This window comes from Oxyura jamaicensis, chromosome 2, assembly GCF_011077185.1.
Source record: "Oxyura jamaicensis isolate SHBP4307 breed ruddy duck chromosome 2, BPBGC_Ojam_1.0, whole genome shotgun sequence".
Taxonomy (NCBI): Eukaryota; Metazoa; Chordata; class Aves; order Anseriformes; family Anatidae; genus Oxyura; species Oxyura jamaicensis.
This window is the reverse complement of record NC_048894.1, coordinates 51,987,670-52,006,354: the sequence shown is the minus strand read 5'-3', so window position 1 is coordinate 52,006,354 and position 18,685 is coordinate 51,987,670. Positions and strand designations below refer to the sequence as shown.

The window sequence follows — 18,685 nt, the reverse complement described above, 5'->3', positions numbered from 1 at the left end:
TTTTTTTTCATCTTTTCTTTCCTTCTCTCAAGAAAATCAAGGGTTAAGCGGAGTCAGAGCAGCCAGCGTTTAAGCCATTAAACGCGGAAATGACGGGAGGGGAAAAGCAGAGAGAAAAACAGGGTTTATTTTTAAACTGTGAAAAATGGAATTAAAGTCACCGGTCGCAGCCTGGCCTGGCTGTGGGGTGGCTCGGAGGAAGGGCTGACAATAGGGCTTCTGTCCCTAAAGGTGGTTTTATAACTTTGTGCTCGCAGTTCGAGTTGCTGCTGCTGGGAGGAAAGATAAAAATCAACGTATGTGCTTGCAAAAATCCGCAAGAGGCAACAGTAGGAGAACGTAAGTGTTGGTTGTTATGAAATGTCATAAAACCTGGAAACAGAAGCGTACGCTCTGACCTGAAAAAACACAGCCACATCTGGTGTTCTAGGCCCTGGTCCTAAAGTAGAAGTGCTGGGGATTCAAAACCACTTCTGAGTTGGCTGCGAAGAACTGGATCTTTTGTCAGTCCGTAGGCAAATGAGCGGAATGGGAGGGGAAAAAAACAACCTTGCAATTACCCTTTCTCAGAGTTTACAGTGGTGAAATTCAAGTGAAATCTCGATAAACATGTTACTGTTTAATCGGAGGAGGGAAACGGCAACACAAACACATGGCAGGATTTGGCTCCTGTGAAAGGATTAAATGTACCCTCAGACTTTTTTTTTTTTTTTTAATAGAGAGGCTTTATTATTACATACAGAGCACTCTGTTAAAATGCAAAGTTTAACGCATCGTACAAAGCTAGTGAAGGGGGCAGATGACTAGCTATAGAGCAAGTTTCTGGGAGGCACCGAGCGATTTAAGGACATGTTATTTCATCCTCAACTTTGAATTTCCTGGCTTTTGTTTTGTTTTTTTTTTTATGATCTTGTATTTTTAGAAGCATTTTGCATTTTCTGCTGCTTAGAGGCTGCAGCTTTTTTTTTTTTTTTTCCCATAGGTTGACCATACCTTTATGGCCATCAAGTTGTTTTGTTGTTTGTTTGTTTGTTTGTTTTTTTTTTTCCATTTTTCTTTTCATTTGACCTACTCTTTTTGTTCATAAACTAGAACTTAGAGACTCTTGTCTGCCAGTGGCATTGTAGAAATATATTTTCAGGCTCTTTGTGTGCTCTCTCTGTTTTTCCTTACTTCTCTCTTAGTATTAAAACAGGAATTTGTTCCTTCAAATAAATTACAAGAGGCTCCACATGCCTCTTGGGGTAACATAGGAAGTACCGTGGGTGCTCTAACAGAAGCCATAAAGCACAGCTGGTAGGTTATAATAATAAAATACCTTTACTCTGGCTCTTAAGTAATAGTAAATGATGAAGGTTGAAGAGTTCTTAAATTAGTCCAGAGGACTGTGAAAAGGAGAGGTGCCAATAGAACATGAATACGTTTTTCTTTCTCCTAACTGCAAATGGGAGTGAATGGCCTCTTCAGAGGCCCATCTTTTCATCCTGGTAATGTAATGAAGGTGGCTGTTAGGGCAGCCCCGCAGAGCTGTGACCAGCCTGGCACCTGGAGTCGGTACCTGGGCTGGGCGGTGAACTACTTGGGAACTGGGGGGAGCACTAAAACTTTTCTTTTTTTTCACTCCCTGGATCCTGCAGCCCTGTGAATATGATAAAAGGGAGAAAACCAAGAGGTTCAGTGTGGAGAATTGAGGGAAGAGAGCATGCAGACATGTCGTTAATGTTGTGAAATGTCATCTCTACAAATCAGTTGCAAGTAGAGGTCTCAAAGCAGAGCGTCTTCTGGTAGAATATCGACGCTTTCAGTGCTGCTGTCTACGTAGCCATGAAAGAAAGGTAGAGCTCCTTGTAAAAACAAAATTTGAATTACACATTGGGAACGGATTAAGATCTGTTGTATTCTGGACCAAAATATCCAGGAAAGGGGGAGAAGACTGGTCTGTCCAAAGAAGCCAGTAATGAAAATCAGTTCCGTTTACTATTATGGTAATTGTACACACTCTCAAGCTTTCCCTGCTGCCTCTGTAGCTTTCTGACCATAGAACTGCTTTTCTGGAGTAATTTCCTCCTGCTTGTGACCAACAGGAGACGCTGCTTCTGGCAACATCAGTGCTTCTCTTCACCCTGGATGTGCTGGGGGTGCTTTCATCTGAAAAAATGGTGTGTCGAGGCAGGGAGTAATTGGGAAACCAACATCTTCCAAGTCGCTTTTTCATACAGCTTCATAATTTTAACGTGCTGGTGTATTGTGAGCAGTGACCCTTTTATTTTCTTGGTTTGTAAGAGAAATTATGGTCTTCTCTGTGCAATTTTGAAGATTCTTCTGATTTTCCTGCATACCAGTGGACAACTTGTACGGAAACATGAGCTGCAGTAGATGTCTCTTTCTACCCATTGGCAGCTGTTGTGCTTTGTACTGCATTTCTGGATCTGAAGCTTTTTGCAGGCGTCCTAGAGAGGGCTTAAAAGTCAAAACTGCCACAAAACCAGGTATTGATTAAGGGGTGAAGACTTAAAATCAATCACATAGTCTGGCTTCAAGATAACCACTCTTTAAACTTTATTGGGGTGAACAAACCCCAAGGATCAGTACTCGTATTCTTTTGTTATCTCTCAGAATCGCGGTGTTACTTGAAAAGGAAAACCTCCATGGGGAGGTGGTTGAAGGGAAGATGCACTGACAGGCATGTTGTTTACCAGAACAAGTGTAATTTCTTTCCACAGTGAGTAATTCTGTTACACTTTTACAAATTCTGACTCTTGGTTAGGAAGCTTTGTCAAAATCTGTATATGAAATAAATACATATGCATTGGCATTAGTGATACTGTAATACGTTAAAGACTATACCCAGGGGTATTTTTGGTTTTTGATGGATGGATGGATGTTTCTGTGTTGCTGCCAGTTAGCTGTCCAAGTTGATAAAGTTAATGCTGTCCTTGTGACTGTTGTTTGTGGTATATCTATGTAGGGGAGAAGTGAAAAACAGTATAAAAAAATAAAATTTTTGTAATCAAATAATTGTCATATTAACAGCTCTGAGCTGGAGGTAAGTGGTAGAGGAAACAGGGTTCAGACTAGTGTCTACTACATGTAAACCATTTATTACACAAAATACATAGCTATTAAGGTAAGACATCTTTAAAAATATTTCTACAGTATTCAGAATTACTGCATAGATCTTGTGGAAAAACAGCTTCATAAATGGTGTATGTAATGTGAATGTTCCAGTAGACAGGTGAGCTGTTTCCAGTAGATAATAATCTATGCAATGTAGTATAAGGAGATAAAAACATAGACAGACCTAACTGAGGCTGCAACCGTGAAGGAAACTGTATACAGAAGTATGTAAACAGAATAAATCATTAGTGATTAAAACCATGGAAGGTCATCTAGTAACTTCACTTAACTTGTCTTGTGACGATTGTCCAAAAAAAGCTGAGAAAAGGTTATGCAATTTTGAGTAAGCAGCCATTGCATGAACTTGCTCTAATGTGTCATGGGCCAGGAAATCTTAGCCAGACACTTATTTACAGTTCAGTTGCCTTTGAACTGTCTCTGGTGCCAAACTGAAAGAATTCTATTTTATTTTCCAGTGCAAGCTCTGCCTCTCAACTTCTGTAACAAACAAAAGGGGATTCTATAGTAATAATTGTGTTGTCATTCTGTGAGGCAAGGCTTGTGTCAATTTTGCTGGCAGAAAACACTTGAAGCACATTCAGTACTCAGTGTAAGACATAGTACAGCATGTCTGCTTTGGACACCCTTGGAGCTCTGAGATGTCTTCCTTTTTTAAATGGGGGGGGCAGAGTTGAAGCAAAGTCAGTAAAAAACAAGTCTTTTTTTTTTTTCTGGTCTCAGTAAAAACTTCTGATGAATTCAACAGAAGATTAGGCCTTGACTATTTTATTTCATCAGTCCGGGGAAGTAATTGAACCACCTGTTGGAAATAACTTCAGTTAAGCTTATGTAAACTTCATTTAAGGTTTTAACTGTATAAACACGCTTACCTTTGAGGTCAACACTCTTGTAGGCTTCTGTTGGACTGTTTGGTGCATATGCACAATGCACTTAGATTTAGGTTCAGAAAACAGGTTTTTGAAAGTTGAGATTTCCTCTCCAAAGATGTTTTTATGTGAGATGTTTTTTTCACGTAGAGTTTAAATTTAGATTGATTATGGTTACCAAAAGTAGTGCCATTAGTCCTTTAGCATGATTAAATTGAAATTAATGCAAATGCTTAAAAACTTTTTTTTAAAAAAAAGCTTATGGTAAACTCACAGTTGTTGTACACTTAATGAAAACTAAATAGTAAATGTTTCTAGTGATTGAACATATCTGTGACAAGGGTTACTGCGTAAAGCTCAAGCTTTCTGCATCTGATTTCCCTTCTCCTCCCAGTGCATCTGTTGGCGGAATTCTTATTTTAATGCTGAAAATGATAAATTTTTAGTGTCATACAATACATGTTTTAAAAGTATTCTCTTTAATACTTGAACTGTAGCTTACAACTATGTAAGAACTCTGATTTAGGTAACACAGGGCAGTGTTCATGTAACCTTTCAGAGTTGGGTGTCTAAGTTCCTTTGTATTCAAAAGTAAAGTGGGGATTGAGATGACCAGAGAACATAGCAACATGATATCAGGTGGGTTTCCCTCTCCATTTCCAGACATCTTAAGGTGAAGGACATTCTGAGCAGAGTGTGGTTTCTCAGTTAATTCCGTCTGTAGGAGTTTGCTCGTTGTCTCCTTGAACACTGACGTCCTTTGGTAAGAAATTCTGCAGCTCAGTAGCCCACTGTGTAAAGAGCCTCTTTCTTGTTTTAAAGCTGCCTGATAACCAGCTTCTCGTGATTCCTCATGTAGTCCAGCCTAGCTTGGTAGTAGTGAAGAGCTCAACCAGTGCGTTGAGGTATTTGGAGTATTAGAAAGGAGTCAACTGTTGGATGCTGATAACTGTGCTGTTATAAATAACTGTAAGTAACTGTAAATAACAGCAGTGTGCTCAGGTAGTAAGATGGGATTCATATGAGATTACATTAAAAGGCCAGCAGATCTAAATTTAGGATGTCTTTTGTGTTTAATGGGATGAAAGTAGTTTTGGGCACTGACTTCCCCAAGCATGTTGCTTCACCACATGAAGTGTTTGGCAATACTGGTAAGGTATCCTGTTACTTCTGCTCCTGTGATGACCTCTTATTTGCACTGTGACAGCTGTGTGTGGCTGCAAATGGGATCAGGGAACTGATCTGCTGTTTAAAAAATCTGGTAGGTTTCATAAAGCCAGATCAGTTAAATCAATCCTGGTTCATGGTGTGGCCTGGACTGGGGAGGGGGTGTAAGAAGGAGCCTAGTTTCAGGAAGAGGTGCTGAGAATATCTGAAACTGGTATTGTTTCCAAACACTTAATGACTTTGCACACAGAAAAGGTCTCCTCCATAATAGGTATACATTTTCAATAATATTTGGCTAGTTGCTAATGTTTTAGTCTTCTATGTGGAAGACTTCTCCAAATAAGGAGACTGACTCGAAGTGAAACTACACAGATTGTCAAGTGCATAGAGTAACCAAGGGAACTTCTTTTCAGTCTATTTTAAAGTAAAAAGCTAAGGACATTTAAAAAAGAAAGTCTCTTCCTGTTCCCCCATTTTTAAACTAATGCATCATTTAATCAGAGGTATCTGGATTAAAGGGGTCTGTCAGAAGTTTTGGGTTCTATCCGTAAAGTTTTGGGTTCTATCCGTAAAGTTTTGGGTGGATGTTTAGCTGAAGGATTCCTGCATACTTAAGCATGATAATCTAATTTATAGTGGCTAAATAGTGAGCAACCAGCACTGGAAAACCAAGGAAACTTACAGAAGCTCTAAGATCATATACTTGGTTATTGCCTTGCTTGATTCAGTCTGAGGAAACGTACTAGTAGTGAACAATAAAATATTGCATGCTGCCTTATATATATATGTATGTATGTGGAGGAATAAATTACTGCTTTATTTATTATCTGAGACTTTTGAAAACAGCATGCAAAAGGTAGGTAATAAGCTTAATATAGTAAAACCTGTGAGGTGATCGAAACATCTTTATATAAAACGTTTATTAATGACATACTGAAGTGAGCAATGCATTCACACCCAGAAAATGAAGGCATCTGGCTGGTTGCCTTAAGGTAGTAACGCTCTGAGGCAAGCTAGTTCTATCAGAAAACCTGTGTGGGTTAAACCTCATCTCAATGACTAAAGAGTTTGCTGTGCTAGCAAAGTTTTGCATGCAAATGCAGTCACAGTGAAGTGGAAAGATTTCCTTGGCTGGGTACGTTATTTGTTAAGAGATGGTGGGTGCTAGCTCTACGGCAGAGAAGCATTTGCTGGTTTAGCAACGTTTACACTAGAGGGCTCTGTAGCTAGAAGTTCAGTGGTGTAGGTCAGCTGTGCCTGATCTTTCTGGCTGGCTAGGCCATTTAGCATTTTTCTGCAGTTTCTTGCTTGCTGTATGACAGGACTTGCTGCGTATGAGATGTGTTTAAGCTGTGCCTGAGCAGTAATTCCGGTGTTAACACCACTAGAAAGATGGGTTGTTATTTTTTTTGCATATACAGATTGATTGCCATCCAGGTGCAGTAGGCCTTCCTGTCTGGGCTGCAGTGCTGAGGCCTGAGTGACTCGTACAGCACACTCAAAACAGCGTCTCAGATCCACATCAAGACTGGGCATGGCATCTGCATGGATTTTTTGTATGGCTGTGACAATCCTGTTCCTGGACAAACTGCTGTACTGTTGAAATATATCTTTTGCCAAAGCCCAATATGCTTTCCACCTTACCACTTTTTTTTTTTTTTTTTTAATGTCCCGTGATCCGGTGCGTGACTTCCACACAATAGTTGAGGGATTTTGATATGCCCAGGGAAGACTGAGCTTGCTTGAACAGGTCGCTGGTACAAGAAGTCACCTGGCCAAAAGCCCACTTCCAAGTTGTGTTTGGAACAAAGGGCTGCGAGGAGGGTGATGCGTTTGGAAAAAATCACTCATAGTGGCTTGCAAGTGGCTCATGGGTTTAAGTTGAACATCCTGAGACTAGACTGGAGCTGGGACGGGCATTTTTATTGTAGCAGAGTTGATATCTAGTGAGATTATATATATATATATATATATATATATATATATATATATATATATATATATATATATATATATATAAAGTAGGAGCTACATTAACTCCGTGGCAGGCTGTAATATTAATGCTGTCCTGAAATTGCATTCAACAAGTGGAAATGAATTACAAGTCATACATTATATGGAGCGATCGATGTTTATTCTGAAAGACTTTAGAATTCGAGTATATTTTCAATAACTTGACTAGGTGGCAGTAAGCATTGGAATAAACTTGGTTATATCATTGTTCAGTCTATTAAAAAGGAGTAAACTCTGTGCATTTGAGAAATCATGCGGTACTTGTAAAGCCAGGTAGGCTTTTCTCAGTTGTACTACTTACAGCAGTGAAACTTCATTTCCTAGCTTTCTTCTGGATAATAGTAGAACCTTTTAGAGTAATATATCCAGAATTTCTCATAGCATGCTAGTTGCAGTGCATGTGCCTACAATGTGAGCTTATTTTTGGAAGAAAGTATTCTAGCATAAAAACAAGGCTAGCTAGAATATTGTAAACTGCTTGCTCTCATAAGCCTTTTGTTTTTGAGTAGTTGATGTGTGTACTTTTTGACTTACCTTCTGCAGTTATTGAAAATACATTTTAATTATTTTAAATGTAATTTCTTTTTTCAGGTCATGGAAAAACTCCAAAAGATGCTGCTTCTGTTCGAGCTACACATCCTATACCTGCAGCCTGTGGCATATACTATTTTGAAGTCAAAATTGTCAGTAAGGGAAGAGATGGGTAAGTATTGAATGTGTTATTAATTATTACTTGAAATACTGTCTCACATCATCTTTCTTTCAGTCAACAGATGTCTTTGGTATCAGTGCTATTTTCATATCTTAACACTTTTTATGTAGCTTAATTCATTATTCATGAGAAGTTGCACTCTGATATTTGGTTAAGTGAGTTGACTGTAGTATTAATTATCCACAAATCAGTGTACACAATAGATACCATAATAACGTCATATTTTCTCTTGACAAAGAAGTTGGGGATTGAATGACATAATTTGAGCCTGCCCTTACCTTTAAGGGTGCTCTTTGACTATATGGGTTTACAGACCTGTAGGTAATTTTTGGAAAGTGTTTTGGGTGTGTAGCAGACAAGCTTATCTCTGCAGTGCAGTCTTTTCACAGATGCCATATACATTTAAAAAAGGAAAATTAACCTTAAAGCTCTGTGTTAGTGGACAGTAGTAAGAATGAAGGGGAATGTTCTGAATGGATACCACCATCCATTTGAGGGATTTAGTCACTATGGAAAGAACAAGTTGGTGAGTGAGTACAACTGCTGCTTCCCAGAATTCACCTGAATTACCAATTTGTTGAAGCATAGTTGATAGCCAAGTTTAACTCTGAGGCAGACAGAATCTTACCCAGGAAAGTCTTTAAGTGTAAATAGGGTCTTTGCTAGAGCACTTCAGTTTCTTTCACTTCTTCTGGCAGAAAGTGTGTTTTAATCATGAGGCACTGATTACGTTGCCTGTGTAGGCATATAGAAGCAATACTTCTTTAAAATAACATGCTGTAGTATTTACTGCGGTACTGCTTCAAGGTTCCAGTTAGGTTTAAATGTTATTGTCTTAGATAATGTACATACATGTTGAGGATACTTAAGTCCCGTTGTGAAAATAAATCTTGACAGAAAAGAACTATTTCATAGCTTTTTGGATGAAGTTCAGTACCATTGTCTTTTCCTTGTCTGTCTTGCTGTTGTTTTACTTTCATTTTTCCAGTGTTCTATAGGTCTTCTGGAAGTCAAAAACAGTAATCAAACTGTTGATTGTGGTATTGTGCAGGGATATTTTGAAAGATTATCCTCTCAGTATTACTGCTGCCTTGTAGAGGTGGTTGTGATGGTTTGTTATCAGTTCTGTTCCAACAGTTTTCTCTGGGAGATTTCTTCCTAGCAAAGATCTTAAATCTGCAGTTGCTTTTATCACACTTTGAAGACCTAAGTATTTTTAAATTGAGACAATAGTAATTAGTGTTTCAGGTAATGATTTGCTGTCAGTTTTAGGAACAACTTTTTTTCTTAACTCCTTAAGCACTTAAGTTCTGCCCTGTTGCTGGCAGTGAAGTAGAGATTTTGTATTGTGATTTCCTAGTGATGCATGTGTTTCTTTCTGAAATACATTTGTGCCTATTTAGTTTACAAGCTTTTTTGAAATGATGTTTTTTAAAATGCTGCTCATGTGTGTACAGGGAAGAGGATGTCGTTTTACCCAACTCTTGATTTTTTTATCTTCAAGTAAATAATTTAAAGATTTTGTACTTGAAATGGTTAATTGTGAGATGCACATAGCTCAGACTTGTGAAGTTACCTGCCAAGAGTGTTTAAGAAATCAGTGGGAAGTTTTTTTCATTCAGTGGCAATACATTACTGTTTTGCTCTTATGACCTTTTTTTTTTCAGTGTCACTTCTTGAAATGTTGTCTCCATAATGGACCTGTTTATTTTTGCCTTGTGTAAGATATTATGGGTGCTAGGGAATACTATGCACCAGAGTCAAGGCCAAATGTAGCTTAGGTGGTGAAGAGCAGGAACTGATGTGAAGCCTCACTGGATGCGCCTGTCTCTAGACCTTGCTTTCAGGACCAAGAGGTCTTTGAATAGATGCAATGTGAATCTTGTGATTCTCTGTTCTGCTGCATTCAAACTAATAAATATTTTTGAAGTGAGTAAACTGGGGAATATAATGCAGAGGCATACAAGAATGTCTACAGAAACCAGTTTGTCTGATAGGGTTTATTAGTTCTTTCTCACTCTCTGTTGTGTATCACCTGGCTGGGTCTGTGCACAGTCTTAAAATTTTTTCTTCTTGGCATCTGGTAATGGGGACAGAGTTCACAAAGACCATACCTGTAGGGGAATACCTTGTAACTAATATGGTCAGTTACTTTAAATGCCCTTACTGTTGTAAAGCATCTATTCTCAAGACCTGAGCCTCACTGTGGAAGCACAACAGACTTCTTTTATGGTATTGTTTAAAATAATAAATCCTAGACTACCAGAGGCAACTCGAGTATCTGTCTGCAAGCTTCACTACAGCTTGCAACCTTCATAAATGCTAATGGATTATATGATACTGTTTTTTTGGCGTTTCCTTTGACAGCAGCATTTACTTTTTATATTTGTTTTTATAAGCTTAGCTTAAAGTATTTAATCAGTGAATGATGTCATATGGGCAAGTCTAGCAGCATTTATGTTTGTTTGTGTACTCTGCTTAGCATGACTTGCCTCAAATCATCAAAACCCTTTTACAAAAAGCCTAGTCTAGATCTATTTTTTTTTTGTTACTGTGGCTCTGATCTGGAATATGATTTTGAATATCTCATAATTCCTTAGCAGTCACAAAACGGATTTCTAGTCCTCCAAAGGAGCACAGCTGTTTATAGTATAGGGCAAAGACCTGACACAGCTTCAAGTATGGCATGTTGTTACTGTCTAAGAACAGAATTGATTTCATTACACTGATGGCTTAAGTCACTAAATTCTGTATGCATTTGGGAATGACAGTCTTGAGTAGGAATTTGAAAGCATGTAATATATTAATTTGCACGTGTTCATAATGATCTCATTATGAAGATCATAGGCGTTATGGACATACTGAAGAAATCACAAAGGCGGTCTCAGTAGAAAATAAGAAATAGATATAGAGGTTTGTGTTGCAGAGCAGATGAAGAGTGAAGTTGGTTTTTGATACTAAATGAGAAGCGATGATAGGGCTATGCAACAACTGATGGTAACAGATGAGAAAAAGGGAAGTGAGAATGATGCTTAATAAAAGGTTGAAATATCTTTCAAACAAAAACTGTCTTGGTATTTGCACAGTGTTTGGCATGAAGAGTCATAAGATCCTTTATGTGCTGCTACAGTACAGATACGTGAAATAATTCTAACATTTTTTTTAGTTCTTGTTAAAAGTGCTAACCAGCTGTCATGTTGTTCTGTAAATATTTTCTGTTCTGCATTTCTTCAATTTTCCTCTTTAATTTCATGCCTCCTTTTGCAGTCTAAGGACCTCTCTTTGTTTACATTCTCCTTTTATACTCATTTGCTTTGTTTGGCCTCATGCGAAGCATTATGGACAGGGATGTGAGTGATTAGAGATGATAACAGCAGATGAGTAATGGGTGTAGGTATGGGGAATAGTACTAAGGTGCTGATTAGAAGGCATGGTAGGAAGAGGAATATTAACTGCAATAAATTATGCCTGGATCACTATTGAAATCTCCAGTTAATAAAAGCATATTAAAAACAAAACAAATGTGTAAGTCAAATTAAAAACATACAGCTAAACATAGTTGTAGCTTTAAATCAGGCCTTCCTAATCTCAGAAGTGTTCACTTGAAATTGCTTAATCAAAGAACCAGAAGTTGTGTATATATAGGCTCTTTCTGTAATTTCTTAATATACCTCTCAAAAGAACGAGACAGGCGTTGTGTAGCTTTTTGTGCACAACTCTGGTTTTAGTTTCATCCAAGTTTCTAGGGTGGAGGCTTAATTATACCAAACTACATCAGTGGTCTAGGAATGGTTAAGAGCAAGGGTGTGCTAAGTCCTATGGACCTGTTCTTGTGACTTGGAAATTGGTTACAATACTAAACTTCCTGTCTCCTCACTTCCCAGAAATGACAACCATGGTGGCCATTCACTTAGCTAGGTAGCTATATGCAAGTGGGACTTTTTGCGGTCTCTCTCAAATCTTGATTTCAGTCTTCTCATGCTGCCTTTTACTGAGCTGAGATGTGCTAAACTTTGACATATATAGCTCCTCTGGCTTTGTGTAAAGGGGTAATGCCTTACAGCCCCACATCTTATTTCAGATACCAGTAAACGTTTTTATACGACTGAAAGATAGTTGCATGATGCTCTCATGGTTTATGTAAAGTACAGATGTTGGATGTTTCTCAGGGCATCCTTCTGGACCAGTGTAGAGTTATCTCATCTTCCTCAGTTAAGAGTCTGTGGGCTTTTCTTTGTGCTCCTTGGACACACTGGGCATAAGCATACTCCAGTTCCACTTTACAAGGGGCTGCATCGAGGGGTGTCCACTGGCTACGTGGCTTCCAGAGGCAAAATGCTGTCCTGACATTTTACACCGTAAACAGCTCCTGTGATTTACTGCATCCGTTTCTGCAGGAATTTCAGTCCTAGGCTTGTTGATTCTTGTAATGAATCGCTCCTTTTCCAGTCAGGGCAGTGGTTTTTGAATGTTTCCAATTCTTATTCTAAGCTGTGGTTTAAATGCTTTGTGGTGATGGAGCCATGAGAAGCAGCAGTCTGGGCACTCACTGAGGTCTCTTCCCTTGTCCCAGTTTTTAACTGTGTTAGCTACATGATAAACCTGATCAGGTAGCTCATTCTCCAAAAGTTGGCCTCAAGATTGAGTTGTTTTTCAGCATGATTAGTTGTCAGTATGTCTGTATGGCTTGATGAGTAGGTATGGCAGCATAAGAAAGAGGGGCTTGGAGCAGAAATGAGCATCTACCAGGTAGGGAGGAATGCTACTTTTGGTCATGGTACTAGCCCAGTTAATGCTAGTTGCTAGCAATGGGCAAATGATACAAATGTAATTTATTTCTCAATAGTTTTTAATGCTTTTAGAATCACTGAGGAAGATGTACACTTAAAATGAAAAATCCTCTAAGCAGACATGATTTAAAAAAAAAAAAAAAAAAAAAAAGAAAACAAGAATTGTAAGTATTTAGTTGTCTGGAAGGGGAAAAAAAAAGTTTAGAAAGGCTTTAGTCTTTTAGCAGATAGCACAGGGCTAGCTTACACTTCTGTGAGTGTGGTTGTTTAGTCTCTAGTGAGGTCGTACCGATGCAGATCTTCATGAACAGGCTTTGTTGCAGGTGTAAGTTCCTCTCAGTGTTCTATACTTAAATAAAATGTTACTACAGCAACTCATGCAGCTATATCTGTGTGTTTCTGCTAGTGTTGTTGATAAGGCTGTAGGCATCTGTAAGATTATGGCTATTCTTAAACACTGTCCATACAGTCAGTCATGTTTTGGCTGTATTATGCAGTAAGCATTGTGTATGTGGTGAGGTGAATGAAGAACTGAGTGACTGTAGGTGAGTGAAATAATGAGAAATAACTATCCAAAGCAAACAAATAACCATCAGAATTAAGTTTCTGTTTCCATGACAGCCATACCTATGGTTTAGCCTGAATTTGAGTGTTTTTGAGTGATGTGTATTTGAAGCGCCAGTGCTTTGCTGTCTTTTAGAGCCTGTGTGTAAATCTTTAAACAGAAACCATGCTTTATTGCAAAAATGTTGCTGGAGCAGCAGGTTGGCTTTTCCGTTTAGCATCCAGTATGCTTGTGTTCTTGTTCAAAACAAATGCATAAACCAATAAACAAAACACAGAATGTCTTCAATTGCTGTTTTGTTTTTGTTTTGTATGCTACTAATCTAACATAAAAACTTTGTGTGGTTTTAAGATCTATTTTTGTAATTTAGTGTCCTCAGAAAGCAGTTACTTGTTACCACAACAGTCACATGTTACCAAAACATGCACACTTTCTATTTATATGTTGTTATGTCTTTGGGCATTACTAGCAGAGTACTTGTGTATAAAGTCAAATCTGATACAAAAAAAGTCTGAAGTAGCTTTACTTCATTAGTGCCTCCATTTGAAAGGCAGCAGCTGCCAGAAGAGATCTGATCATGAAACAGCAAGTGTATCTTCTCTTAAACTGTAGCAATACCTTTTTTTCTAACCTGAGAATAGGAGACAGTTGCACTTCATTTCCACTTGTCAAATATCTAAATGTGGAAGAGGATTATTTAAGGTTTGTGTTTAATTGGTCAGAAATACACGGAACTGGAACAAGAGAGGAGTTTTTTGTTGATATGGAAAGTCAAGAGAATGCTTCATTTCTTGGTTGCTGCTCTTTGCAAAATCTTAAGATATTCCTTTGTTAGAAGGCTCAATAACATAAAAAAGTGCATACATAATAATCTTTCTGTCTTGCATTATCTTATTGTCTGTGCAGCTATCCTTTTTCCACAGCATGGTCACCAGAAAGGCTTTTGTGCTCAGGAAGAAAAGTCACTAGACAAAAATTGTGCAACCTCAGGAATTGAGAGGGTTGTCTGAAGGTTAGATCAGTAAATCAGCATCTCTGGGAACATTATCGGAATTACAAGGAAAATGTTACAGGAATAACGATTTTGAACGCTACCAGAGATGACTGACTGACTTTTTTTTTTCACCCTTCTCTATGTAGAACTGGATTAATCTGAAACCTGGGTTTATCATATTCAAAATACTGTTTCCTTGGAAACATTCCATAAAATTAAACTTGTTTGCAGTTTGAAATGAAAGACTCAAACTGTCTATGGCATATTTTGAAACATTTAAATAGAGAAAAACTTAACAGCTCATATCTTATTGTGATTGTGCAGACAATAAGAATCTCGGATTAGCATATTCCTACAAAAGTTTAATGCAGACTAGCTTTGTTAAAGATGAAATTTAGATACCTTCTTATTGTGCTGTATTTCTGACCTTAGAGTGCACTGTCTGTAAAGACACCTTTTCTAAGATATTAACTCAATAGTAAAACAAAGTGCAGTTGTTGTGTGACGTATTTCAAATGCACCAAAACAATAGGATGTTTTCAGTTGACTTATTTATGGGTATAAACATCTTTTGGTGCTTGAATTTCAGGTCACTTTCTTACAGGTGTTATGGATACGGGGGTTTTACCACTGTATGATGTTAGGTTCCTTTCTTTATAGCATGTAGGAGATAAGATACAAGCTTGATTATTTTCATCATCACCAACGTAGCTTGGATTTCAAGGCATGATGTAGCAGTTCTGCCAGTTATACTGTTGTTAATAGAACACACAGGCCCTGTGAAAGTCAGAAGGAATTTGACTCTGCAGATAGCTTACTCATTTCTGTAGTAGGGAGGCTGTTACATTTTTGTCATTACTTAAAGTTATGCTAAATCATTTTGCTTGTCTTAAAAATAAATAAAAAACCAGCAAATATTCAACACTTTTTTTTTTTTAACTAGAGAAGAGGTAATTTAACACTTAAACTTATCTATGGCCACTAGTAAGCTTTCCAAAGTACCTTTAATTTGGTAGAGTTCTTGAGATTCTGGATTCCTTATGGAATGGGGGGGGGGGATGGGGGCAGGGGAGACATAATATGTAATTAGCCTGAATTCTGATTATTACCAGCTTTGAGGTTGAAAGATCTTTCATACACCTGCCTTACAGTGGCTAAAAGATCTTCCTGAAGAGTTAAATGCAGAATTGTGTGTCTTTTACATGAATTGTTGTGTTTTTCTTTTTCTTATGTGTAGTCTCCAGTTGTATACCATCTCTTCCTGGTATTTTTTTCCTTCTATTTGTTTCTGGTGCTTTTTATTTCTCACAGCCTATTCAGGCATCCAGGCAGAAACTTTGGGCTCCAGCAAAAATGTGAATTTAGCTCTTTGAATGTTAAGATACTTGAGGAGTTACTGTGAGCTTACTGCTTCTCATACTGCAGGGAAGCCCAAGATTTTCAGTATTAGTGGAAAAAAATACCATAATGCTTGTATTTTTGGCATTTACTTTAGTTTTACTTTGTGGTAAACAGTTGAATCTTAATTTTAAACTCTTTATTTTTGTAGTGTTCCTGAAAACTTGTGTATGTATGACTTGCAGCAGATAAATGTAAATTAGAAGATGTGCTGAGACATTAAAATAACAATCAATATATCTAATGGACTGGAACTAGAATAAATAAAATTTGAAATGAAAAATCAAGAGTATGTGCTCTTGCTTTCTTGGTCCCTGATACTAGTTTGGCTGTGCTTTAAATCAGGTTTCAGCCCTTGTCTCTCCAGTCTCATGGACTGACGTCAGGCATTCCATGACTAGTTTTACATGTCGCTTGTGGTTTTATCAGCTGAGGTAAGAGCAGTGACGTAATGAGAAGCCGCTGAAGGGGCTGAAATGTACAGCGAGAGGGGATGCTTGCAAAGGGTCCTGTGCCGATTACTTGCTGATGTAAGTAATCCTGCTGTTGCTGGACTTAAAGGACAGGGAGCTGAGGTGGAGGCACCGTGCTCAGGTACACTGGGAGGAGGGCAGGGCAGCAGCACCAACAAAACATTGCTTGCCCTCTCTGGTCTTTCAGACCATGCTCTGGGTCATGCCTGGCTTGGGAAGGAGCTACGTGTCAGGGCGAGCACCCCTCTTCGTGGTGCTTACACCTCCGCTCCCCGGGGCCGCCATTACGGCGTGCCGCGGCCTACACGTCCCTTCATGGGACAGCTCCGCTGGAGGTGTGTGAGGCACTGACTGGGAACAGCCTGGGCCTGCACAGTGCTGCCGTGGCTGCCTCCGCTCTCCTGTGTTTTTAGCATGGACTAAGGGAGGAAAATGTAGGTGTGTAGCTCTGACAGGGGTTTTCTGATCCTGAAACCCTGGGGTAGGAACTTTAAGGAGAAACGTAGGACAGTTTGGGTAATGCTTCTCGCTGAAGCAAAGTCTTTCTGCAGGCAATGACGGTACACCTAAATACAAGCTAAACTTGTATAAAAAGCAAACAGAAGTCTGTTTAAAATTACGAAGGTTAAGTGTCCCAGCGGGGAGAAAAAAAAAAAAAAACACAGCAGTGACATGTAGAGGTTTGGCATAAATGTAACTTGTGTTCATGAATTTTATAGCAGCTAAAACCTGTCATGATACTGTCCTTTCCCCCCTCAATTTACACTGAACTATACCTTGTTGAACATGTAATTAAATATCCATCAACTATAACAAATGCTAAGCTGGCCTGATTGCTCAGCATTTAATTTTGCTAACTTCTAAACCATAAACGGAAGCCATTCCTTTCTGCTTTTGAAAGGTGTCTACAGTAAATCTGTCAATTACTTAAAATGCTTTAATCTAATTTCATTTTAGTTTCTATTAACATTTCATCAGAGGCATGGTATTGTATTCCACGTAGTCATAAGTGAATCCTAGGGAAAAAAAATATGTACAGTAAACATCCCTCTCCTTGATGAGATGGTGTCATCAGTGTTTTGGTCTCTGCCAGTGGGCAAAAAGTCCTTACTCCTGGCTGCGTAAATTTTCCTGGATATCTTAAACAGTAGGTCCATCTTTCCAATTCTTATTGAGTTAAGAGGGGGGTTCAGGTGATACAGTGTCTTCTGGAGACATGATTTAGCGATAGGACTGGGAAGGTCAGGCTGGTGGTTGGACTTGAGGATCTTGATAGTCTTTGCTGACCTAGATGATTCTGTGATCGTCTAAGGGAAAACACAGGAAGTACCAAAGTGTTACCTAGGTGATCATTTTCTATCTAGCATTTTGTTTTTGTATAACATTAATCTTGTTTTTATAAGAATACTGAAATGAAACTTGGATTGTGTTGAAGGCTTTTTTTAATATGACTTGGTTTGAAAGGCTTTCTGTGATCAATAGTAATCTAAAACTAAATTTAAAAAATGGCTTAAATTAACTTACAGGAGACTTTACAATAATGGATTTTCAGTCTTTATGTGAGAATCCTTCATGCATTAAACTCTATACTACCTTAATAACAATTCTCTACCTTTATGTTTTAAGACAAAATATATGGTTTTCCACTTGTTGTTTTCATTTATGATTGTTTTGTTGACTTTGACATAGTGGTGCCTTAGTGATGTAATTTAGTGTGCAGCAAAGGCTAATCCTTTTGTCTGCTGCCCTTTGCTTCAGCTCTTCAGTATCTCTAAATGTAGTATCAGTAGTATATGTTTCTGAGGTTCTATTTCACATTGTTGGTATGTTGGAGGATGAGAAAGATGGGTATCATAGTAAAATACTATCTGCGGAGGGCTTTGTAAATATCAAACGTAGCAGCAGGTAAGGTTACCATTGAAGGGGATCAATATAAAAAGCAGAAATCCCTTTTACACAATTAATCATAGGACTTTTGTGTTTTCCTGCTCATTTTCATTTCATGTGGAACATTTTAAATAGGAGGTTAAATTGTGTTTACTAGTAGAATAGTTGCATGAAAATTGCAATTTCTCTAGATGAGAATACAAAGGTCATGCTGTTGTTGTGAACTATTTTCAAATTGGCATGGCAGAATATTTTTTTTATACAGCTTATTCAGCACTTTGTGGCAAATCTGAGTTAATTTGAACTAGTGTCACAATGATTTGCATATTTTGATAAACTAGGAAATGTTAAGCTTAGGTTATGTTTAGAAGTCTGTTTTAGTTGGTAGGGTCTTTTGTTTGTTTTGGGGGTGCTAGTAAAAGTCTAGCTTTTCATTGTGTTGCTTTTCTTTTGGTTTCCAGTCATCTTGGTTGTGAATTGACTTTTGATTAACCAACAGAAGTAAAACTGATTTCACCAACTTGAAATAGTGTGATTGGAGGGGGGGGAGGAGGGAATTACTCATTTTGACTTTCCATTATTTGCTATTAAATTGTTAAAAATTGTACTGGACACAGACTCTTTTAAAACTGCTCTTTGTAAAGCTGTTTTTTGGACTTGAATGACCTAGCAATAAGTTGTT

General features: G+C 38.1%; 1 protein-coding gene across 2 annotated transcripts in view; it reads left to right on the top strand.

The window, feature by feature from the left end:
• The first annotated feature begins 7,742 nt into the window (after nt 1–7,742).
• Nucleotides 7,743–18,685, top strand: part of RANBP9 (RAN binding protein 9) — a 30,259-nt gene continuing 19,316 nt past the window's right edge. For both annotated transcript variants that reach the window (XM_035317007.1, XM_035317006.1), the window contains exon 1: nt 7,743–7,887. The gene's annotated coding sequence lies outside the window, so the exon portion shown is untranslated. The remainder of the gene's footprint in view (nt 7,888–18,685) is intronic.